We start from the raw sequence: 23,548 nt of genomic DNA, 5'->3' as shown, positions 1-23,548 counted from the left end.
CATACCTCTCGAGGGGAGGGACATGGCCGGTGGCTCGGACTATGGAGGTCAATCTAGTTGCTTCTCTCCCTTGCACGTTCGCACAGGGGAGCGATATTTATCAACGGCGCAGGTGCATAAACTTTTATGCGCATGTACAGCTGCTTGGCATGGCGAATTCCTTATTTGCTGTCCCGTTCGCACCTACTGTAGCAGTGCGGGCAGGGGGTGTGCGGCGGCGGCGGTGGCGAGGGGTAGCACCCATGGGAACGCCCAGCGTTCCAGCCTTATTTTTTTTCTGGGTAGATTCCAAATGAACACCCTCGTGCCAATCAGGAAAAATATAAACTGTAATATAAAATGATATTTTCTATAGTACTGATAAAGTTGGTGAGAAGATTTGTGCTGTAATGTCCCCGCACTTTCAGCTGCATAGGAGTACACAAGGGGAGGTGCTTGTAGCCACATTTGCATAAATTTACATACCGTGACCACCAGTAGAAGCTGCTACCTGCACGTATGCATGAGACTTCGAATTAGACCCATAGAGAGCAATAACACAGTGCCACCTAGCAGGCAAAATATCATGAAGCAATTATATAATCATCACACCGTAACTCCACTCTCTGTGGCACAATTCCCTAAGACGTGGCCCCGTGGCCCCCTGAACAAGGGCACTCATCACACAACCTTATAGCCTTGTGTGGCCAGAGCCTTGCTCTGTATTCTGAAAAAGGTGGAAAACAGAGGTACTGTATATTTGGTGCTTCTAAGGAGCTTAGTACTGGCAAAGAATCTATTTCCTTTGACCGCTATGCGCACTTCTGCAGAGACTGGCCAGCGGAGGTGTGTGAGATTCCTGTTGGACCCCAGCATCACTGCCTATTCCATGTTCTTGTGATAAAGGTGACAGAATCTACTGCACATGTATAAGTCTCTGGGAACATGGTGCCCTCACCTTCTTTCCGGGGACATCTCTACTGCACATGTATAAGTCTCCGGGAACATGGTGCCCTCACCTTCTTTCCCAGGACATCTCTACTGCACATGAATAAGTCTCCGAGAACATGGTGCCCTCACCTTCTTTCCGGGGACATCTCTACTGCAAATGTATAAGTCTCCGGGAACATGGTGCCCTCACCTTCTTTCCCGGGACATCTCTACTGCCCATGTATAAGTCTCCGAGAACATGGTGCCCTCACCTTCTTTCCGGGGACATCTCTACTGCACATGTATAAGTCTCCGGGAACATGGTGCCCTCACCTTCTTTCCCAAGACATCTCTACTGCACATGTATAAGTCTCCGGGAACATGGTGCCCTCACCTTCTTTCCCAGGAAATCTCTACTGCAAATGTATAAGTCTCTGGGAACATGGTGCCCTCACCTTCTTTCCCGGGACATCTCTACTGCCCATGTTTAAGTCTCCGAGAACATGGTGCCCTCACCTTCTTTCCCGGGACATCTCTACTGCACATGTATAAGTCTCCGAGAACATGGTGCCCTCACCTTCTTTCCCGGGACATCTCTACTGCCCATGTTTAAGTCTCCGAGAACATGGTGCCCTCACCTTCTTTCCGGGGACATCTCTACTGCACATGTATAAGTCTCCGAGAACATGGTGCCCTCACCTTCTTTCCCGGGACATCTCTACTGCACATGTATAAGTCTCCGAGAACATGGTGCCCTCACCTTCTTTCCCGGGACATCTCTACTGCCCATGTTTAAGTCTCCGAGAACATGGTGCCCTCACCTTCTTTCCGGGGACATCTCTACTGCACATGTATAAGTCTCCGAGAACATGGTGCCCTCACCTTCTTTCCCGGGACATCTCTACTGCCCATGTTTAAGTCTCCGAGAACATGGTGCCCTCACCTTCTTTCCGGGGACATCTCTACTGGACATGTATAAGTCTCCGAGAACATGGTGCCCTCACCTTCTTTCCGGGGACATCTCTACTGCACATGTATAAGTCTCCGAGAACATGGTGCCCTCACCTTCTTTCCGGGGACATCTCTACTGCACATGTATAAGTCTCCGAGAACATGGTGCCCTCACCTTCTTTCCCGGGACATCTCTACTGCACATGTATAAGTCTCTGGGAACACGGTGCCCTCACCTTCTTTCCCAGGACATCTCTAGTGCCCATGTATAAGTCTCCGAGAACATGGTGCCCTCACCTTCTTTCCGGGGACATCTCTACTGCACATGTATAAGTCTCCGGAAACATGGTGCCCTCGCCTTCTTTCCGGGGACATCTTTACTGCACATGTACAGCATAAGTCTCTGGGAACATGGTGCCCTCGCCTTCTTTCCAGGGACATCTCTACTGCAAATGTATAAGTCTCTGGGAACATGGTGCCCTCACCTTCTTTCCGGGGACATCTCTACTGCACATGTATAAGTCTCTGGGAACATGGTGCCCTCGCCTTGTTTCCAGGGACATCTCTACTGCAAATGTATAAGTCTCTGGGAACATGGTGCCCTCACCTTCTATCCGAGACATCTCTACTGCACATGTATAAGTTTCCGAGAACCTGGTGTTCTCACCTTCTTTCCGGGGACATCTCTACTGCACATGTATAAGTCTCTGGGAACATGGTGCCCTCCCCTTCTTTCCCGGGACATCTCTACTGCCCATGTATAAGTCTCCGAGAACATGGTGCCCACACCTTCCTTCCGGGGACATCTCTACTGCCCATGTATAAGTCTCCGAGAACATGGTGCCCTCACCTTCTTTCCGGGGACATCTCTACTGCACATGTATAAGTCTCTGGGAACATGGTGCCCTCCCCTCCTTTCCTCGGACATCTCTAGTGCCCATGTATAAGTCTCCGAGAACATGGTGCCCTCACCTTCTTGCCGGGGACATCTCTACTGCACATGTATAAGTCTCCGGAAACATGGTGCCCTCTTTCCAGGTACATCTCTACTGCAAATGTATAAGTCTCTGGGAAAACGGTGCCCTCACCTTCTTTCCGAGACATCTCTACTGCACATGTATAAGTTTCCGAGAACATGGTGCCCTCACCTTCTTTCCGGGGACATCTCTACTGCACATGTTTAAGTCTCCGGGAACATGGTGCCCTCACCTTCTTTCCGGGGACATCTCTACTGCACATGTTTAAGTCTCCGGGAACATGGTGCCCTCCCCTTCTTTCCAGGGACATCTCTACTGCACATGTGAAAATGGCTGGGTGGCCATCTTTCTGGTGATTTCTGCAGTCAGTGCTGAGCCAATGGAGCGGTAAAAAGAATGATATAGGTTCAGAGCTCGCAGTGTGTAGACATAATTATTGCAGGGAAATGGTGCTGTTGGCACCACATGGATGTATATATCTCCTCTATGATTATGTGACAACCAGGCCTAGAATTAGGTGGCTCTGGCCAGCTACCCAGTGTGTCTATATGTTACAATGGCCCTGTAACCACCGATGATTGTTAACCATCGATGATTGAAAACCAACCCTTGATTAGTTTCTGCCCCAGACCCATGCAGCCCTTAGGGGGCAATTCAGACCTGATCACTGGGCTGCTAATATTCAAATCTCATCGATCATTTATCCGCCGCCCACCGGAGTGAGAGCCCGCCCATGTTCAAGGCTGTGAATGGCATTGCAGCCTTGCGCATTTCTTCACATCCATTCGTGTCGTCCACAGCAGTCACTGTATATTTATTGAGCAGATGTAACATGTATGCCGGACCCGGTTACGCGCGGCGTTCTGTGAGAGACGCTGGCTGCAGCCAGAGATCATAGACTGATGGAGACTTCAGGAGAATTATAACAAGGCCTGTACTGTGTGACACTTCCAGACAGCTGATCACGTTCACATAAATCTCCTGCGTTGGCCGGCTCCATGTAGATCACTATGCTGCAGCCCGCAGTCCCGTGGCAGGCTCAGTGACGGAGGCTCACCAGACATTATTCAACCGCAAGTGGAATTATTAAAAAATAAAAGAGGTCTGCCCCCATAAATAAAGCACAACTATGAGTTCTATTGCAGATGGGATGTTGCTATGGGCAACAAGATTCTATCTATTATCTTCTAAATAAATGAGTTATTGGTTGCTACGAGCAACATCCTAACTTCAATACAATTCACATCTTAGTAAAAAAAAAAAAAAACAACCACTACCCTGGAAAGCACAGTGTTGACATTCTGACCATGTTGACAATCCATCAATGCCGACATGCTGACATGGGGCTCATGCCAACATAATCAATGACAAAATTATAAATGTACCAACCTGCTGGACTCCGTACAATAAATCATTATTTGCAGATCTCAGTTACAGTTACATCTGCCCCCAGTAACAGGTACATCTGCCCCCAGTAACAGGTATATCTGCCCCCAGTAACAGGTATATCTGCCCCAGTAACAGGTACATCTGCCTCCAGTTACAGGTACATCTGCCCCCAGTTACAGTTACATTTGCCCCCAGTAACAGGTATATCTGCCTCCAGTTACAGTTATATCTGCCTCCAGTTACAGTTATATCTGCCCCCCCAGTAACAGTTACATCTGCCCCCAGTAACAGGTATATCTGCCCAAGTAACAGGTACATCTGCCCCCAGTAACAGGTATATCTGCCCAAGTAACAGGTACATCTGCCTCCAGTTACAGGTACATCTGCCTCCAGTTACAGTTACATCTGCCTCCAGTTACAGTTATATCTGCCCCCCCAGTAACAGGTACATCTGCCCCCAGTAACAGGTACATCTGCCCCCAGTAACAGGTACATCTGCCCCCAGTAACAGGTACATCTGCCCCCAGTTACAGGTACATCTGGCTCCAGTAACAGGTACATCTGCCCCCAGTAACAGGTACATCTGCCTATAGTAACAGGTACATCTGCCCCCAGTAACAGGTACATCTGCCCCCAGTAACAGGTACATCTGCCCCCAGTTACAGGTACATCTGCCCCCAGTAACAGGTACATCTGCCCCCAGTTACAGGTACATCTGCCCCCAGTAACAGGTACATCTGCCCCCAGTAACAGGTACATCTGCCCCCAGTAACAGGTACATCTGCCCCCAGTTACAGGTACATCTGCCTCCAGTAACAGGTACATCTGCCCCCAGTAACAGGTACATCTGCCTCCAGTAACAGGTACATCTGCCCCCAGTAACAGGTACATCTGCCCCCAGTAACAGGTACATCTGCCCCCAGTTACAGGTACATCTGCCCCCAGTAACAGGTACATCTGCCCCCAGTAACAGGTACATCTGCCCCCAGTTACAGGTACATCTGCCCCCAGTAACAGGTACATCTGCGCCCAGTAACAGGTACATCTGCCCCCAGTAACAGGTACATCTGCCCCCAGTTACAGGTACATCTGCCTCCAGTAACAGGTACATCTGCCCCCAGTAACAGGTACATCTGCCTCCAGTAACAGGTACATCTGCCCCCAGTAACAGGTACATCTGCCCCCAGTAACAGGTACATCTGCCTCCAGTAACAGGTACATCTGCCCCCAGTTACAGGTACATCTGCCCCCAGTTACAGGTACATCTGCCCCCAGTAACAGGTACATCTGCCCCCAGTTACAGGTACATCTGCCCCCAGTAACAGGTACATCTGCCTCCAGTTACTGGTCTGATGTTCTATGTCATTTTTTATATCTTTTACTATTTTTTTTTTTTTTTTGTCTGGAGCAAACCATGTTGCATTCAAGGGGACAAATACATTTATTTTTTTCTGTGCAGGGTAAATATCTACTGCGTTGCATGTAGCCCAAAAAGGTTAGACAGCCTTATTTTTCCACCGCAATTTAGATTTCAGGTTGAGCACACCCCGCCCAAATCCAGCTCTCTCTGCACATGTTACATCTGCCCCCTTACAGTGCAGCATAGACTTAGACCATTTTGCGTGCTTTTTTGCTATGCTAACAATCCTTGTCCTGCGATTGGTGCATTCGCCCTGATACGCGTTGGGAGGTGACCCGGGCTGAGGGCTAATGTATGGCGTTATGTATGCAGAGTGCCACCTGAGCACCCTGACTAATGCACATCAGCACTTTTCCCGGACAGGAATAATTGCTGGGTCGTTCTGCCGGGGATCCCCTGTGGGCAGTTCGGGAGAACCACACATAGGTTTTATACTGACATCAGTGCTGGTTTATGAGGCGTGTGTCATTTTTAGGGCAGAGTTACTAAAAGTGACGCGAGCACCAAGAGTGATGCATATGCTCCATAAAAAGCACAACACACATTTACCAAATAAAGCTAAAATATGGCCCCGCTCATTGGGCCGCCGGTAATACCCGGCGTGCTCATTCCTCCGCACTGCGCGCATTTACAGCACTTTCCACACACTCCAAAACAAAATGACTTAATAAAAGCTGTCCAAGTGACATAAGTGTATACTGCTGCAGCCTGGAGATGAGAGAGCAGACAATTATGATTCCGTCATTTACAGTTAATAGCCAAATTCCTCATTCTGAGCCCCATTCTGCGCACCCAGCCAAAGCAATCTGTCTGTTTTCTCATTGTAACTTAAACTGACAGCGGCGGGAATCAACATGTATACAACAGTCGCACAGGGCTTCAGTCTGTATCTCAAAGCACAGGGGTGTTTAGTTTAATTTGCACCACTGCCACATAAGGTGTGGAGTCTGTATGTTTTTCCATGTTTGCAATTGCGTGGGTTTCCGCTGGGTACTCCAGTTTCCTCCCACAATCCAAAAAAACTATACTAGCGGGTGCATTGACTCCCAACAAAACTATTGTGTGTGTGCAGTAACAGCAGAAAATATGATATGAATAGCCAAATACTCCTGATTTTAGGGATCCTCCCCACCATTTCGGGAGGGTAAGCAAGTATGGGTCTGGGTATTTACGTTCTCCTACCTATCCTCACTGACACCTCAAGCCTGCATACCTCCCAACATCACAGTGAGCCAATCCTGATACTTAAACACTGTCCCACCCACGGGTCTGGGCGGCAGTTGTGGGAGCTAGTGAGCTCCTATCAGTGCAGGGAGGGAAGCCCGGAGGTGGCCCTGTTGCGCAAAGAGCACCTCCCCTGCCAATAAAGTTTCTGGTAACTCCCAACTTTCCAATCTTGAGCAAAGCCTAAATAGAACGGTGGAGGAGTTGCAGATGGGGTCACTGGTAGAGGAGGAGGATCAGGTAGCCAGCTGGGTCACGGTTAGAAGGGGAAACAAGAGGGACAGGAGGGACAGGAACGACATCTCGGATCTATCACACTCGAACAAATTTGCCCGGTTGGACGAAGTTTCGGGGGAGGATAGAGACGAAATGACGGAGCTGGAGGAGACGGCTCCCTCTAGCAACCAGAGGAGCGGTCCCTCTAGCTCAAACGGGATGACAGTTAGTGAGGTACCAAGGCAGATAGTGGTGGTAGGGGATTCCATCATTAGGAGAATAGACAGGGCAATCTGCTATCGGGACCGCGATCGCCGCACGGTCTGTTGCCTCCCGGGTGCTCGGGTACGGCACATCGCGGACCGAGTCGACAGATTGTTGGGAGGGGCTGGGAGCAACCCGGCGGTCTTGGTGCACATCGGCACCAACGACAAAGTCAAAGGTAGGTGGGATGTCCTCAAGAAAGAGTATAGGGAATTAGGTAAGAAATTAAAGGCGAGGACATCTAGGGTAATTTTCTCGGAAATATTACCAGTGCCACGCGCTAGCTCAGGGAGGCAGAGGGAGATCAGGGAGGTAAATGTGTGGCTTAAGGATTGGTGTAGGAAAGAGGGATTCATGTTCATGGAACACTGGGCGGACTTCTCGGTCAGGCGCCATCTTTTTTGCCGTGATGGATTGCACCTGAACGAGGAGGGGGCTGCGGTGCTGGGGGGAAGGATGGTTAGAGGGTTGGAGGAGATTTTAAACTAGGCGACGGGGGGGTGGGGGCAGCAAGACGTTATGGGACCATCAGGGAGAGAAGCCGGACTGGGATCAGGAATCATATGGGGGAAGGAGATGGGGGGGGGGACGGAGACATAGACAAAGTCCTGGGACATAACAAGGGTATAATCGGGGGTAACTCTCAGGGTGCATCAGGAATGTCATGTAATAAAATGTTATGTTGTAACAGTCACGTTACCCCATTACAGTTCTTAGGTACAGATGATCTTAGTATACGGGAAGGAGGGAAGGACAGAGGAAGAATTCCCAGAACTATAAATAGGGCAGGTGGGGAGGCCTGTAGAGAGTCTATTGAAGGGGAGAGGGGAAAGAGGAAGCTAGTAAAGAATTCAAATGGGTCCTGGGGTGAAACTAATCACAATATTAGAGCCATATCTAAAAATAAACATAAATTAAAATGCTTACTGGCTAATGCAAGAAGCTTAGTGAGTAAAATCGGGGAGCTTGAAACGGTGATCAGTAGGGACGACTACGACATCATTGGTATTACAGAAACATGGTGTAATGAGTCGCATGACTGGGCATTAAACATGGAGGGATATACACTCTACAGGAAAGACAGGGAAAATAGAAGGGGCGGGGGTGTGTGCCTATATGTAAATAATAACTTAACATCATGTGAGAAAAATATGAGCACAGACCTGGAAGACGACAACTCGGAGACAATGTGGGCAGAGATAACCGACAATAATAAGAAACCAAAAAACAAATTTATAATAGGGGTATGCTATAGACCACCAAATATAAATGAAAGGGAAGAGTCTCTTCTTTTAAACCAAATCAAACAAGCATCAAATCAGGGTCAGGTATTAATTATGGGGGATTTTAATTTACCCGACATTGATTGGGAAAACGAAACAGGTAAATCAGCAAGAAGCAGTGGGTTCTTAAGCTTAAAGACCAGTTTATTACACAAACGGTAGAAACTCCAACTCGTGATGAGGCGCTCTTGGACTTAGTATTAACAAATAACACAGATTTAGTTTCAAACACAAAAGTAATTGAACAATTAGGGAATAGTGATCACAATATGATTTCACTGGAAATCAACTTCAGTAAATTACATCAAAAAGGATCTGCAAAAATACTAAACTTCAGAAAAGCGAACTTTGAATTATTCAGGGAAGCCCTAACAGGAATTGGGTGGGAAACGGTTATGGAGGGAAAAAATGCAGAGGAAATGTGGGATACTCTAAAAAAGGTGCTTGATTCACTAACTATTGAATACATTCCTAAAGTAACTAAAGGTAAATTCAACAAAAAAAGCCACCATGGTTGGACAAAGAAGTAAGGTCAGCTATCAACAATAAAACCAGAGCCTTTAAATTCTATAAAAATAACTTGAATGAGGAAGCGTTCGCAAAATACAAAGAATCAAACAAAACTTGTAAAGGGGTAATCAAAGCAGCTAAAATATTATATGAAGATTGCATAGCCACTGAAAGCAAAACCAACCCAAAGAAGTTTTTTAAATACATAAATAGTAAACGTTTAATTAAGGAAAACATAGGCCCACTAACTGATACTAGTGGAAAAAGTGTTACTGAGGACAAGGGAAAAGCAAAACTGTTAAATGAGTTCTTCTCATCAGTATTTACTAAGGGAGAGCAGACTGTGGAACGAACATTTACCACAAACGGGACAAATAAGCCAGATCTCATTGTGGATTTCACACCGAAGGAAATAATACTGAGGCTAAGCAAACTCAAAACAAATAAGTCACCAGGGCCAGATGGGATTCATCCAAGGGTATTAATGGAATTAAGGGATGAACTAGCTACCCCCCTACATTATATCTTTAGCAAGTCACTATCGTCAGGTATAGTACCAAAAGATTGGAGAATAGCAGAGGTAGTGCCAATATTCAAAAAAGGAAAAAAGGAAGATCCCGCTAATTACAGACCCGTTAGTTTAACATCAATTGTGGGTAAACTATTTGAAGGATTTTTAAGGGATGGTATCCAGGAATATTTAGATCATCACCGTCTACTCAGTACTAACCAACATGGGTTCGTGAAAAATCGTTCATGCCAAACTAATCTACTAGGGTTCTATGAAGAGGTTAGCAAAAACCTCGATAATGGAAATGCTGTTGATGTGATTTTCCTAGATTTCGCTAAAGCATTTGATACTGTCCCACACAAGAGATTGATTAATAAAATGGAGAACCTAGGATTGGGTGAAAATATCTGCAGATGGGTAGGGAATTGGCTATGTAATAGAGAACAAAGAGTGGTTGTGAATGGTGCCGTATCAGATATGATACCGGTACTAAGTGGAGTGCCCCAGGGTTCGGTTTTGGGGCCCATTTTGTTTAACATTTTTATTAACGATATTGGGATAGGGTTACTCAGCAATGTATCCATCTTTGCGGACGATACAAAACTTAGCAAAGTCATCAAATCACCAGAAGATGTCACCATGCTTCAAAATGATCTTGCAATTCTAGATGAGTGGGCAAAAAAATGGAAGATGAGGTTCAATGTAGATAAATGTAAGGTTATGCACCTTGGGAGACACAACCAGTGTGCAAGTTACAACCTTAGCGGAGAGGAACTGGGTAATTCCATACTTGAAAAGGATCTAGGAGTCCAAATAGAGAGCAATCTAGGATGTAGTGCCCATTGTAATGTAGCTACAAAAAAGGCCAACAAAATTCTGGCATGTATTAAGAGGGGAATGGAAACTAGGGACTCAAGGGTAATTATGCCACTATATAAAGCATTGGTGAGACCTCACCTAGAGTACGGAGTACAGTTCTGGGCCCCACACTATAAAAAGGACATCATAGAATTAGATAAAGTCCAAAGGCGAGCAACAAAGCTTATTAGGGGAATGGAGAATTTAAGCTACGGGGAGAGATTAAGAAATTTGGGACTATTTACATTAGAAAAGAAACGTTTAAGGGCGGACATGCTCAACATGTACAAGTATATCAAGGGCCAATATAAGGAACTGTCGCACACCCTATTTTCTACTAGAAAGGAATCTAGGACGCGAGGGCATGAGTATAGATTAGAAGAAAAAAGATTTCATTCAGCTAGTAGAAAGAATTTCTTTACGGTCAGAACAGTCAAACTCTGGAACTCTCTTCCCAGAGAGGTGGTAACGGCTGGCTCATTAAATGCGTTCAAGGCAAAGTTGGACAAACATTTACTGGAGAAAAACATCCATGGGTACAAATAAGAAATATAAATTGTCTGTAAAATACCAGAACCTAACAAATCAGCAATGGATATCTATACCAGGTTGAACTAGATGGACGCAAGTCTTTTTTCAGCCTTACCTACTATGTAACTATGTATTTTTTACCCACTGTACATGATCGTTGCCAGAGATTTCTTGCTTGTTGCCAGAGGTTACATGCTCATTGCCAGGGGTATTACTCTCATTGCCATTGGTCCCACATTCGTTTCCAGGGGTTTCCTGCTTTTTGCCAGGGGTTACATGCTCATTGCCAGGTGTTACATGTGAATTGCCAGGGGTTACTCCCTGGTTATCAGGGGTTACATGGCTCATTGCCAGGGGGTTTCATGCTTATATGATCGTTGCCAGGAGTTACATGCTTACTGCCAGGGACTTACATGCCCATTGCCCAGGAGTTACATGCTCATTGCCAGGGATCAGATGCTCACAGAGGGCCAGGGTTTCTGGAATTTGGCACTTTCGGGTATTGAAGTATGTACTGCGCTTTCCTGAAAGACGCTAGAGGTCCCCCGCAGCCCAAGCTCACCTCACCACTGTTTGAGGTAGTGTTGTTATACTACTGTTTTTACACTACTGTACCTGTCCCTGGTATCGTGACTCACACACAGGATTCCATACTGTAGGGGGACGGGTATTACACTACTGTACCTGTTCTTAGTAGTGTGACTCACATACAGGAATCCATAGTGTAGGGGGATCAGGTATTACACTACTGTACCTGTTCCTGGTAGTGTGACTCACATTAATTAATCCATACTGTAGGGGGACAGGTATTACACCCTGTCCCTGGTAGTGTGACGCACATACAGGAATCCATACTGTAGGGGGACAGGTATTACACTACTGTACCTGTCCCTGGTAGTTTTACTCACATACAGGAATCCATACTGTAGGGGGATCAGGTATTACACTACTGTACCTGTCCCTGGTAGTGTGACTCACATACAGGAATCCATACTGTAGGGGGACAGGTATTACACTACTGTACCTGTCCCTGGAAGCGTGACTCACATACAGGAATCCATACTGTAGGGGACAGGTATTACACTACTGTACCTGTCCCTGGTAGTGTGACTCACATACAGGAATGTATACTGTAGGGGGACAGGTATTACACTACTGTACCTGTCCCTGGTAGTGTGACTCACATACAGGAATCCATACTGTAGGGGATCAGGTATTACACTACTGTACCTGTCCCTGGTAGTGACTCACATACAGGAGTCCATACTGTAGGGGGACAGGTATAACACTACTCTACCTGTCCCTGGTAGCGTGACTCACATACAGGAATCCATACTGTAGGGGTACAGGTATTACACTAACTACTGTACCTGTCCCTGGTAGTGTGACTCACATACAGGAATCCATACTGTAGGGGGACAGGTATTACACTACTGTACCTGTCCCTGGTAGTGTAACTCACATACAGGAATCCATTCTGTAGGGCCCAGGGATCAGGTATTACACTACTGTACCTGTCCCTGGTAGTGTGATGCACATACAGGAATCCATACTGTAGGGGGACAGGTATTACACTACTGTACCTGTCCCTGGTAGCCTGACTCACATACAGGAATCCATACTGTAGGGGGACAGGTATTACACTACTGTACCTGTCCCTGGTGTAGTGTGACTCACATACAGGAATCCATACTGTAGGGGGACAGGTATTATACTACTGTACCTGTCCCTGGTAGTGACTCACATACAGGAATCCACACTGTAGGGGGACAGGTATTACACTACTGTACCTGTCCCTGGTAGTGTGACTCACATACAGGAATCCATACTGTAGGGGATCAGGTAATTACCCTACTGTACCTGTCCCTAGTAGTGTGACTCACATACAGGAATCCATACTGTAGTGGGACAGGTATTACACTACTGTACCTGTCCCTGGTAGTGACTCACATACAGGAATCCACACTGTAGGGGGACAGGTATTACACTACTGTACCTGTCCCTGGTAGTGTGACTCACATACAGGAGTCCATACTGTAGGGGGACAGGTATTACACTACTGTACCTGTCCCTGGTAGTGTGACTCACACACAGGAATCCATACTGTAGGGGATCAGGTATTACACTACTGTACCTGTCCCTGATAGTGTGACTCACATACAGGAATCCATACTGTAGGGGGACAGGTATTACACTACTGTACCTGTCCCTGGTAGTGTGACTCACATACAGGAATCCATACTGTAGGGGATCAGGTATTACACTACTGTACCTGTCCCTGGTAGTGTGACTTACATACATGAGTCCATACTGTAGGGGGACAGGTATTACACTACTGTACCTGTCCCTGGTAGCGTGACTCACATACAGGAATCCATACTGTAGGGGATCAGGTATTACACTACTCTACCTGTCCCTGGTAGCGTGACTCACATACAGGAATCCATACTGTAGAGGGACAGGTATTACACTACTGTACCTGTCCCTGGTTAGTGACTCACATACAGCAATCCATACTGTAGTGGGACAGGTATTACACTACTGTACCTGTCCCTGGTAGCGTGACTCACATACAGGAATCCATACTGTAGGGGATCAGGTATTACACTACTGTACCTGTCCCTGATAGTGTGATTCACATACAGGAATCCATACTGTAGGGGGATCAGGTATTACACTACTGTACCTGTCCCTGATAGTGTGACTCACATACAGGAATCCATACTGTAGTGGGACAGGTATTACACTACTGTACCTGTCCTTCATAGTGTGACTCACATACAGGAATCCACACTGTAGAGGGACATGTATTACACTACTGTACCTGTCCCTGGTAGTGTGACTCACATACAGGAATCCATACTGTAGGGGGACAGGTATTACACTACTGTAACTGTCCCTGGTAGTGTGACTCACATACAGGAATCCATACTGTAGGGGGACAGGTATAACACTACTGTACCTGTCCTTGGTAGCGTGACTCACATACAGGAATCCATACTGTAGGGGGATCAGGTATTACACTACTGTACCTGTCCCTGATAGTGTGACTCACATACAGGAATCCATACTGTAGTGGGACAGGTATTACACTACTGTACCTGTCCTTCATAGTGTGACTCACATACAGGAATCCACACTGTAGAGGGACATGTATTACACTACTGTAACTGTCCCTGGTAGTGTGACTCACATACAGGAATCCATACTGTAGGGGGACAGGTATAACACTACTGTACCTGTCCTTGGTAGCGTGACTCACATACAGGAATCCATACTGTAGGGGGATCAGGTATTACACTACTGTACCTGTCCCTGATAGTGTGACTCACATACAGGAATCCATACTGTAGTGGGACAGGTATTACACTACTGTACCTGTCCTTCATAGTGTGACTCACATACAGGAATCCACACTGTAGAGGGACATGTATTACACTACTGTACCTGTCCCTGGTAGTGTGACTCACATACAGGAATCCATACTGTAGGGGGACAGGTATTACACTACTGTAACTGTCCCTGGTAGTGTGACTCACATACAGGAATCCATACTGTAGGGGGACAGGTATAACACTACTGTACCTGTCCTTGGTAGCGTGACTCACATACAGGAATCCATACTGTAGGGGGACAGGTATTACACTACTGTACCTGTCCCTGGTAGTGTGACTCACATACAGGAATCCATACTGTAGGGGGACAGGTATTACACTACTGTACCTATCCCTGGTAATGTGACTCACATACAGGAATCCATACTGTAGGGGGACAGGTATTACACTACTGTACGTGTCCCTGGTAGCCTGACTCACATACAGGAATCCATACTGTAGAGGGACAGGTATTACACTACTGTACCTGTCCCTGGTAGCGAGACTCACATACAGGAATCCATACTGTAGGGGATCAGGTATTACACTACTGTACCTGTCCCTGGTAGCCTGACTCACATACAGGAATCCATACTGTAGGGGGACAGGTATTACACTACTGTACCTGTCCCTGGTAGCCTGACTCACATACAGGAATCCATACTGTAGGGGGACAGGTATTACACTACTGTACCTGTCCCTGGTAGTTTGACTCACATACATGAATCCATACTGTAGGGGGATCAGGTATTACACTACTGTACCTGTCCCTGGTAGTGTGACTCACATACAGGAATCCATACTGTAGGGGTACAGGTATTACACTACTGTACCTGTCCTTCATAGTGTGACTCACATACAGGAATCCATACTGTAGGGGGATCAGGTATTACACTACTGTACCTATCCCTGGTAATGTGACTCACATACAGGAATCCATACTGTAGGGGGATCAGGTTTTACAGGCATCAGGAAGCATCTGCTCAACGTGGGAAGAGATTATTACACCTGATCTAATTTAAACCTCCTTAGCTGGAATATCAGCCAAAATGAGGCATTTCTCCCCCTCCTCCCGTCTTGGAAATGTGAAGGTGGGAAATCACGCTAGCCTATTTATACCTGCTCCTGATCTGTCACCGTACTGACAAGTGCACACTGCCTTGTTATTAAACAGCTGCGCTTTCCTCGCCGGCTAATCACGCATTACAACCCGCACCACAAATACCACACTCTCTAATTTACTTAGAGGGTCCGTGGCTACTCATTGCTGGGGATTACTAGAATTAGCCATCTACGACTCCTCGAACAGAGCATCTGCCTTCACGTGAAATGTTCTTGACCCTTTTTGGGTATTGCAGCAGAAAATGATTGATTCTCCCTTTACGTGTGTTGCAATATTTTTTTTAAATGATTTTTATTGAGTTTTTCAATTCAAATACAAAAACAAAAGACACGTGTGTTGCAACTTAATGGTAAGGCCGAGTCAAGACCCCTTCCCTATATCAGGGGGTCTTAACCCGCCTCCTCTGTTTCCCCTAATAACTGTTTCTGAGAAGGGTATTTTCATAGGTCTCAGGTGCGACAGACCTGCAGGTTCAGACAGGGGTGTAGCAACAGCTCCCACTGACCTCCAGTGCCCGCAAGCCACCCAGCACCTCCAAACCACCGTGGGGTCTTCTGAGACAGGCCACTTGGATGGTCACCATGGATGGTACCATTGATAGATAACCTAGATGGTGTAAAACCATCCGTAAGGGAACATCGATGGTTTCCCCCACAGATGGTCACCCCTGCTTTAGTGTTCAAAGAGCTGTGGGCCAATCAAAGCTCAAGGGTGGGGCTTCATGGGTGTCGGGGGCAGAGTTACAGTAGGCTTGTGTCCAAACACAAGACAATTGGTAGCTCTGGATCATGAATGACAGGAAGTCATCTGCTTCTACCAGATTGATCGATGATTTCAATTTGTCAATGGTCAATATCCATCCCTACTGTTTATTCCCCAGGACACCCTCGGAAGCTCTGTCTCCTTGAATTGAATCACTGCATGTGTTTCAATTCACTACCCCACTACCCCAGTGATGAGGGCCTTCATAACACGAGGCATGGCAAAATGCGTCATCGCCACGTTGGACAGCAGGGGGCGGGTCCATGATGATGCAACTTGTGTCCTCACATCCCCAACACCTGACACTGGGGAGGTCCAAGGAATAAGCATGTACTGTATACCCCAAACTAACTAGTCTCTGGCTTATCCAGTCCCTAGATTACATAATTATGTGTATAAAAATACTTCATAGTCAATTAGCTCAAATATGAAGTAAAATCATCTGAAATCACTTTTTTAAACAATTCCAATGTCTACTACAGTTGTTATTTTATGTCGGCAAGCAGTCCCCCCCTTATCTGTGGAATGATCTTGCCGACCTAACTGAACATGCAGGGCTGGTCCGCACCTCAGGGGAGGGGCCTGCTGCACAGGTATCCGGGTGATAGGCTAACAGCACCTCATTCAACAGCCAATAGGTCGACGCCACCAATACATAAAAAAATCAACATGAGTTTTTCACGATTTTGTTGGACTTTATCGTGCTTTGTGATCCGCGTGGACTGCAATTGTGATAGGTAAAGTGTACAGAGTGTGGCTGTATCGAGTCAGGCAAGGGCATGTCGTCAGGTGTTGACATGGACAGAAAATAACATGAAAAACGCATGTTGCCGGTTTCATGGGTCTACCTTTTTCCTGTCGACCTTAGGGGTCGACATTTTGACAGTCAACATAAACTGTCAACCCTACGATTCACACCCGGCTGAACAAGGGCTATATTGAATGTTAATATGCTGGAAATTATAATATTACAGAAAGAACTTTGGGGGTAATTCAGATTTGCTACCAAATGAGCAGGTAAACGCAGCCCTTCCGAATGCCTGTTCCCACCGCCGCCAGAATCCCCGTGCTACGATGCAAGCGGATGGGTATGCTTACATATCCGCAGGCATGCGCCCGCAGATAGGAAATGTTCGCTTTGGGCGGACCCCAGCAACTACCTCCTGTCTGTCAACCAATTTGAGTATGCCCCGGCGAGTGTATAACTCGTTGAAGGCGTTCACATCTTGGGGGTGGGGTGCGAACAGGGCTGAATCAGACCCTTTGTCATTTATCAAGGAAAGATTGCAAATAATTTAAATTAACTTAATAAAAAAAAAATAATACCAGCAGGAATTGACGTTGCTGCTGTTAATCTGTATTATAGGACACGGGCGCGGGTGGGAGACGGGGGGTGGCGGGTGAATGATTTGGGAGTGGAGTAGAATAGCCCTGGTTGGTTACACAGCATGAAATGTGATCAAAGCTATACACAGATGAAACGCTGAACAGACTAGGATAGCTATGGGGGTCCCAGATGCTGTCACATGACACCCCCTAATTCCCCATTCTCAGTGTAATAGGCAGAAACCCATCCACACAGCAGCATCTGATATAAAAATAGATCTCTGGGTTGTGTGTAGCCCAGGAAACACGAGGGAGAAGGCGAGAGATAGGGGCCAGCGTTATGCAGGAGACGCACAGTCAGGGTTCAGCCTCAGATCTGCTCCATACAATATTCTCCTTATTGTGCACTTTAAGCATCGTCTGCAGTGGCGGAATGTGCTGTTAGATGTTCCCAGTCCTGCCGGCACCGCACAGTAGAAGGAAATTAATTCAATATAAAATTGGGACAGTGGAATGGCAAGGATTGCGTTACGGGAATCCCACGCCTCGTTTCACACCGAAATTCAACTAGTGCAAAATGATGCCGTCAGCTCATTTCTATGTCACAATGGGAACACAGAATTGTCAGGGAAGGGAACACACATTATAGTATCCCTTATACAGATATCCGTTATCCAAATTATTCAGAAATTATTCAGAAAACCATAGTTTCCAAAATGAACTTTTTTTTTTTTTTTGCTAAAAGTATTACTTGAGACATGTAATGGTCACTACTGCAGACATCTGTAACGGGTACTACTGGGGACATGATATGTAACGGGCACTACTGGTGCCATCTGTAACGGGCACTACTGGGGACATATGTAACTGGCACTACTGGGGACATGATATGTAACTGGCACTACTGGAGACATCTGTAATGGGCACATCTGTAACGGGCACTACTGGGGACATCTGTAACTGCCACTACTGGGGACATCTGTAACGGGCACTACTGGGGACATGAAATGTAACGGGCACTACTGGAGACATCTGTAACGGGCACTACTGGGGACATATGTAACGGGTACTACTGGGGACATGATATGTAACGGGCACTACTGGTGCCATCTGTAACGGGCACTACTGGGGACATATGTAACTGGCACTACTGGGGACATGATATGTAACTGGCACTACTGGAGACATCTGTAATGGGCACATCTGTAACGGGCACTACTGGGGACATCTGTAACTGCCACTACTGGGGACATCTGTAACGGGCACTACTGGGGACATGAAATGTAACGGGCACTACTGGAGACATCTGTAACGGGCACTACTGGGGACATATGTAACTGGCACTACTGGGGACATGATATGTAACTGGCACTACTGGAGACATCTGTAATGGGCACATCTGTAACTGGCACTACTGGGGACATCTGTAACTGGCACTACTGGGGACATGATATATAACTGGCACTACTGGAGACATCTGTAAATGGCACTACTGAGGACATCTGTAACTGGCACTACTGAGGATATGATATGTAACCGGCACTACTCGGAACATGATATTTAACTGGCACTACTGGAGACATCTGTAACTGGAACTACTGGGGACTTGATCTGTAACTGATACTACTGGGAACTTGATCTGTAACTGGCACTACTTGGGACATCTGTAACTGGCACTACCAGGGACATCTGTAACTGGTACTACTGGAGACATCTGTAACTGGCACTACTGGAGACATCTGCAACTGGAACTACTGGGGACTTGATCTGTAACTGATACTACTGGGAACTTGATCTGTAACTGGCACTACTTGGGACATCTGTAACTGGCACTAATAGGGACATGATATGTAACTGACACTAAATATGCAAGAACATGATTGCTTAGCTTTGAAAGCCAGTGCCTGAGATAGTACACAAAGCATGTTTCATGGACAAATATATGGGAGGAAGAGGGCTGGGCACAGTGGGAATCATACAAGGTGGACCTGGTCTGGTCAGTCTCTACACTGTCTGATCCCACCACCTCTCTAATGTTCTAGTCATTTTTTAGGGGGAGCGATCCCGAAAAAAAAAAAACACCACTCTGTCTCCTGAGGCCGGACAGTGCAAAGTGGGGAGAGCTACCTAAAAAAAAAAAAACACCTCTGAGGGGGTTAAGCATTGTGGGTACACAGGCACATAAGACACGGGGGCCCTGGTGGAAGGTGGGGAGGTTTATATTAGACTTTGTATATCTCCCAGTGGCATATATTAGATTTAAGCTAATATATTGATAATGCTCAGACACCCAGGCAGGGAGGAGGAGAAGGTGGGATATCCAGGTCACTTACACTCTCTCCACCCACCTATCTCTCCTCTGGTCAGGAAGCCTCATCAGTGATTCGCGCAGTCTGGTGACTGATGAGTCCCTGCCTACACTGCATCCTGTCCTGCCTGCATTCGGACTCTATGGTCCTGCTGCTGCATGAGAGGGAAAGCAAGTGTCAGTCCGGTCCGGCCAGGGCCCCTTGACAAAAGGGGCCTGGAGTACAGTATGCCTGTAGCCCATTCTTTCAGTCAGAGAGTCTGCTACGGCTGGGCCGCTGACCTGAAGGGACCACCGTTTAGGACCTCACACAGCTCCCCTCATTTAAGCAGAAATGGTTCAGCTGGAAGATAAAATAATATATCTCTAATGCCATGTGAATGTAACACATTACTCTGATGAATTCAATAGACACAAGTTATTCTAATTAAACGCAGATAGGCTCTTACAAAGTCTCACTTGATGCAATCCAACCAAACTAGAGAAAGGAAAAAAAGAGAAAAGAAAACTCTCGTCAAGAGGATTTTATTCAGCCAAATAAGTGAAAAAAATAATTGGTCTCTATTTCACTTAATTAATAATCCAATTAGGTCAGACGGGAGAAGCAACTGAGCAGATCCAGCTAGTGAATTAATGTAGCAGCGAATGATTAGATTGGGAATATAATGAGGTACGTCCGGGATACGTTGAGGATGGGGCGGACAATGGGATAGGAACCGGGGACTGAGAGAACGGCGGACTCGCTCTGTACAAGCGTTTGGTCGTTAATTTAAAGTAATTGGAAATATTAACAACGCTACTTGTGTATGGGTGGCAGACAGATAGACAAAAAATATGTTTTTGTATTTTCTGAAATGGAAAGAAAATGACAGCACGTATCACTAAGAGGCTTCATGGAACAGTACGCTGTCCTTTCTCCGGTATCTAGTCATTATGTCGGTATTGTGCCACAGACTGAGAGTTATATAGTGGAAGGAGCAGAGTCCCCAAACAGCAGAGAGTATATCAGGAGATGAGGGATGTGTCAGTGAGGACAGGGCTGCGTGTGACAGGAGCAGTGACATGATGTGAGGAGGGGAATGGAGGCAGCAGGAAGCCACAGACTGAGAGTTATATAGTGGGAGGAGCAGGGTCCTCAGCAGCACAGAGTATATCAGGAGATGAGGGATGTGTCAGTGAGGACAGGGCTGCATGTGACAGGGGCAGTGACATGATGTGAGGAGGGGAAAGGGGGCAGCAGGAAGCCACAGACTGAGAGTTATATAGTGGGAGGAGCAGGGTCCCCAGCAGCACAGAGTATATCAGGAGATGAGGGATGTGTCAGTGAGGACAGGGCTGCATGTGACAGGGGCAGAGACATGATGTGAGGGGGGAATGGAGGCAGCAGTAAGCCACAGACAGAGTTATATAGTGGGAGGAGCAGGGTCCCCAGCAGCACAGGTATATTAGGAGATGACTGATGTGTCAGAAAGGATAGGAGACTTTGGGGGCACAGACCCACAATTCTCACCATCACAGGGAAAGGTGTACAAGCCTTGCCAGGGCGCAATACTTCTGACTATTAGGGTGCCATGATCAGGAGTACTGTTTTACACGCGCTCAAGGCATGTACCTTGCAGTATGTAGAACTGTCGGAGCATTTGGCTAGGTCTACAATGAATCCTACCTGTGGCTCCTCCCCCTCACATGATGTCATGAGTTTGTGGCGGGGCTGGCACAGGGCACCATGGAGCCTTGCTCCAGTGATGTCATTCTGTCTCTGCTAACTTTAACGGACAAGCGTAATTAGCCAAATTCAGCAAGTATGGCGTATGTGCCTTTATAACATCAACAAGTCACCAATAAACAAGTCCCGTCCGCGCACTTTGATGAGGTTTCTGTCTGAGATATTACCAGATTAATGCAGTATTCGTACGGTTCCCCGACCTGGGGTCATATAAAAAGCCGGAAGCCAGCAGTTCTCAGAACTTTCAGGTTAAGGGCTCCTAAAACAAAAGCAGGACAGGAAAGCGCAGATCATAAACGTTACAACATAAACTTTAATTAAACTGCATTAAATTCTCCATCATCCCCCGGGGATTTTAATGTAAGTTAATAAAAGTTTATATTTGAAGTGAATAGTGAGAGCCATGCGGAGGTATTACAGCGAGCATTGGAACCTGCTGTAATATATCTGCGCATTATATAGACAACAGCACCTGCCAGCATGGAAATGAGAGGTATAAAGCTTTCCTCGCCCCAGTGTATAAACTACCTTCACCTGCACATTGACTGCGCACAGATGGCAACACTTAAAAGTATACTGTCAGACCGCGGGGCGCTTCCATCGCTGTGTTTACCTAACGTTAACGGCGTATGTTTCCGGCATTTGAAATACCGTTTTCTATAAATAATAACTTATAACGCCACAGAGAGAAAAAGAGAAGTAACGATTTCACATCATCCCCAGAACGAGAGGGATTGCGCCGCGCAGTTGGCAGCACAGCCGATAACGCTATATCCATTCTGGAAGCGATTTCCGACCTAACCTCTTAATTCAAATGGGCAAAACTGTTGTGAAATATCGGCCTCGCTTCGCATTTGGCTGCAGAAGATTTGGCTCGCCTCAGTGCGAACTAGGTTTTTATATTGATTACAAATCCCCCATTTATTGTTGTTCTGACAGCTTTATAGGACTGATTCAGTCCCGCTCGCTGGGCTGCAAGTTTTTGGAAACGAGCAAATCGGTAAACACTGCCCCACCAGAGTGAAATCCTGCCTGTGTGCATGACTGCAAATGCGTTTGCAGCAGTAGACGAGGGGGAACGTTTTTCGGAATCACTTAGCATCTAATTGTTCTCCCCCCCATGTTCACAGCACCGATTTAGCCTAGACTGTGCATGCAGGGTAAATACTGGCTGCTTTTGCATGTATTTCACACATGCCGGACAGCTTTATACTTACACTGCAATTTAGATTTGTTAGGATGAGTCGCTTCCATCTACAGTACAACACTTTGCACATGTAACATCCACCCCCTCTCCCACCAGTTATTGGAAGTTTGGGTCCGATTCAGGTTGGATCGCCGAGCATTGCATGATTTCTTCTGGCTTCGCAAATAGAAGTAAATGGAAAATAACTTTTATTTGCGTGCGCCAGGACAAAGAAGGGGCAGGCGGCTGAGGTCCCGTTAGCCATCCTTCCCCCAGCAGGCATCGGCCCACCCTCCTACCCATTGGAATGCCCCCCAAAACATGTTTTAGTAGGGATGCACATAAAAAACTGGGCATTCACAGGGGCGAGCCCCATTCTATGCAAGTCACCGAAGCCATTCGCAAAGGGGGGGCTGCACATAATAGACCATGCCCGTGCGCAGTCCCCCAATACATCGGGACGGGTCCGAACTCGCTATATTGTGAGTCAACCAGAATCACCCCCTTTATTCTTTGCTTTTCTCCATTTGGGATTCTGGGTCCATAGTTTGGAAGGCCAGACTTCACGGGGCTTACGAGGTATGAGGACGCTATTACATTACATATGCCCCCACACATCTGTTTGTAGGCTCGATGGCTGTGAGTGCAGATGAGTGACCCGCGTCATCTCCGGCGCGGTCTTCTATGTCATTGTCCTGAC

At 46.7% G+C, this 23,548-nt stretch overlaps 1 protein-coding gene across 1 annotated transcript in view; it reads left to right on the top strand.

Moving 5' to 3' along the window:
* GRM7 (glutamate metabotropic receptor 7) overlaps positions 1-23,548 on the top strand; it is a 345,665-nt gene that overhangs the window by 169,272 nt on the left and 152,845 nt on the right. The gene's annotated exons all lie outside the window — the stretch shown is intronic.

Source organism: Crinia signifera, chromosome 8, assembly GCF_055691185.1.
Source record: "Crinia signifera chromosome 8, ASM5569118v1, whole genome shotgun sequence".
Taxonomy (NCBI): Eukaryota; Metazoa; Chordata; class Amphibia; order Anura; family Myobatrachidae; genus Crinia; species Crinia signifera.
This window is presented reverse-complemented; position numbering and strand designations above follow the sequence as displayed.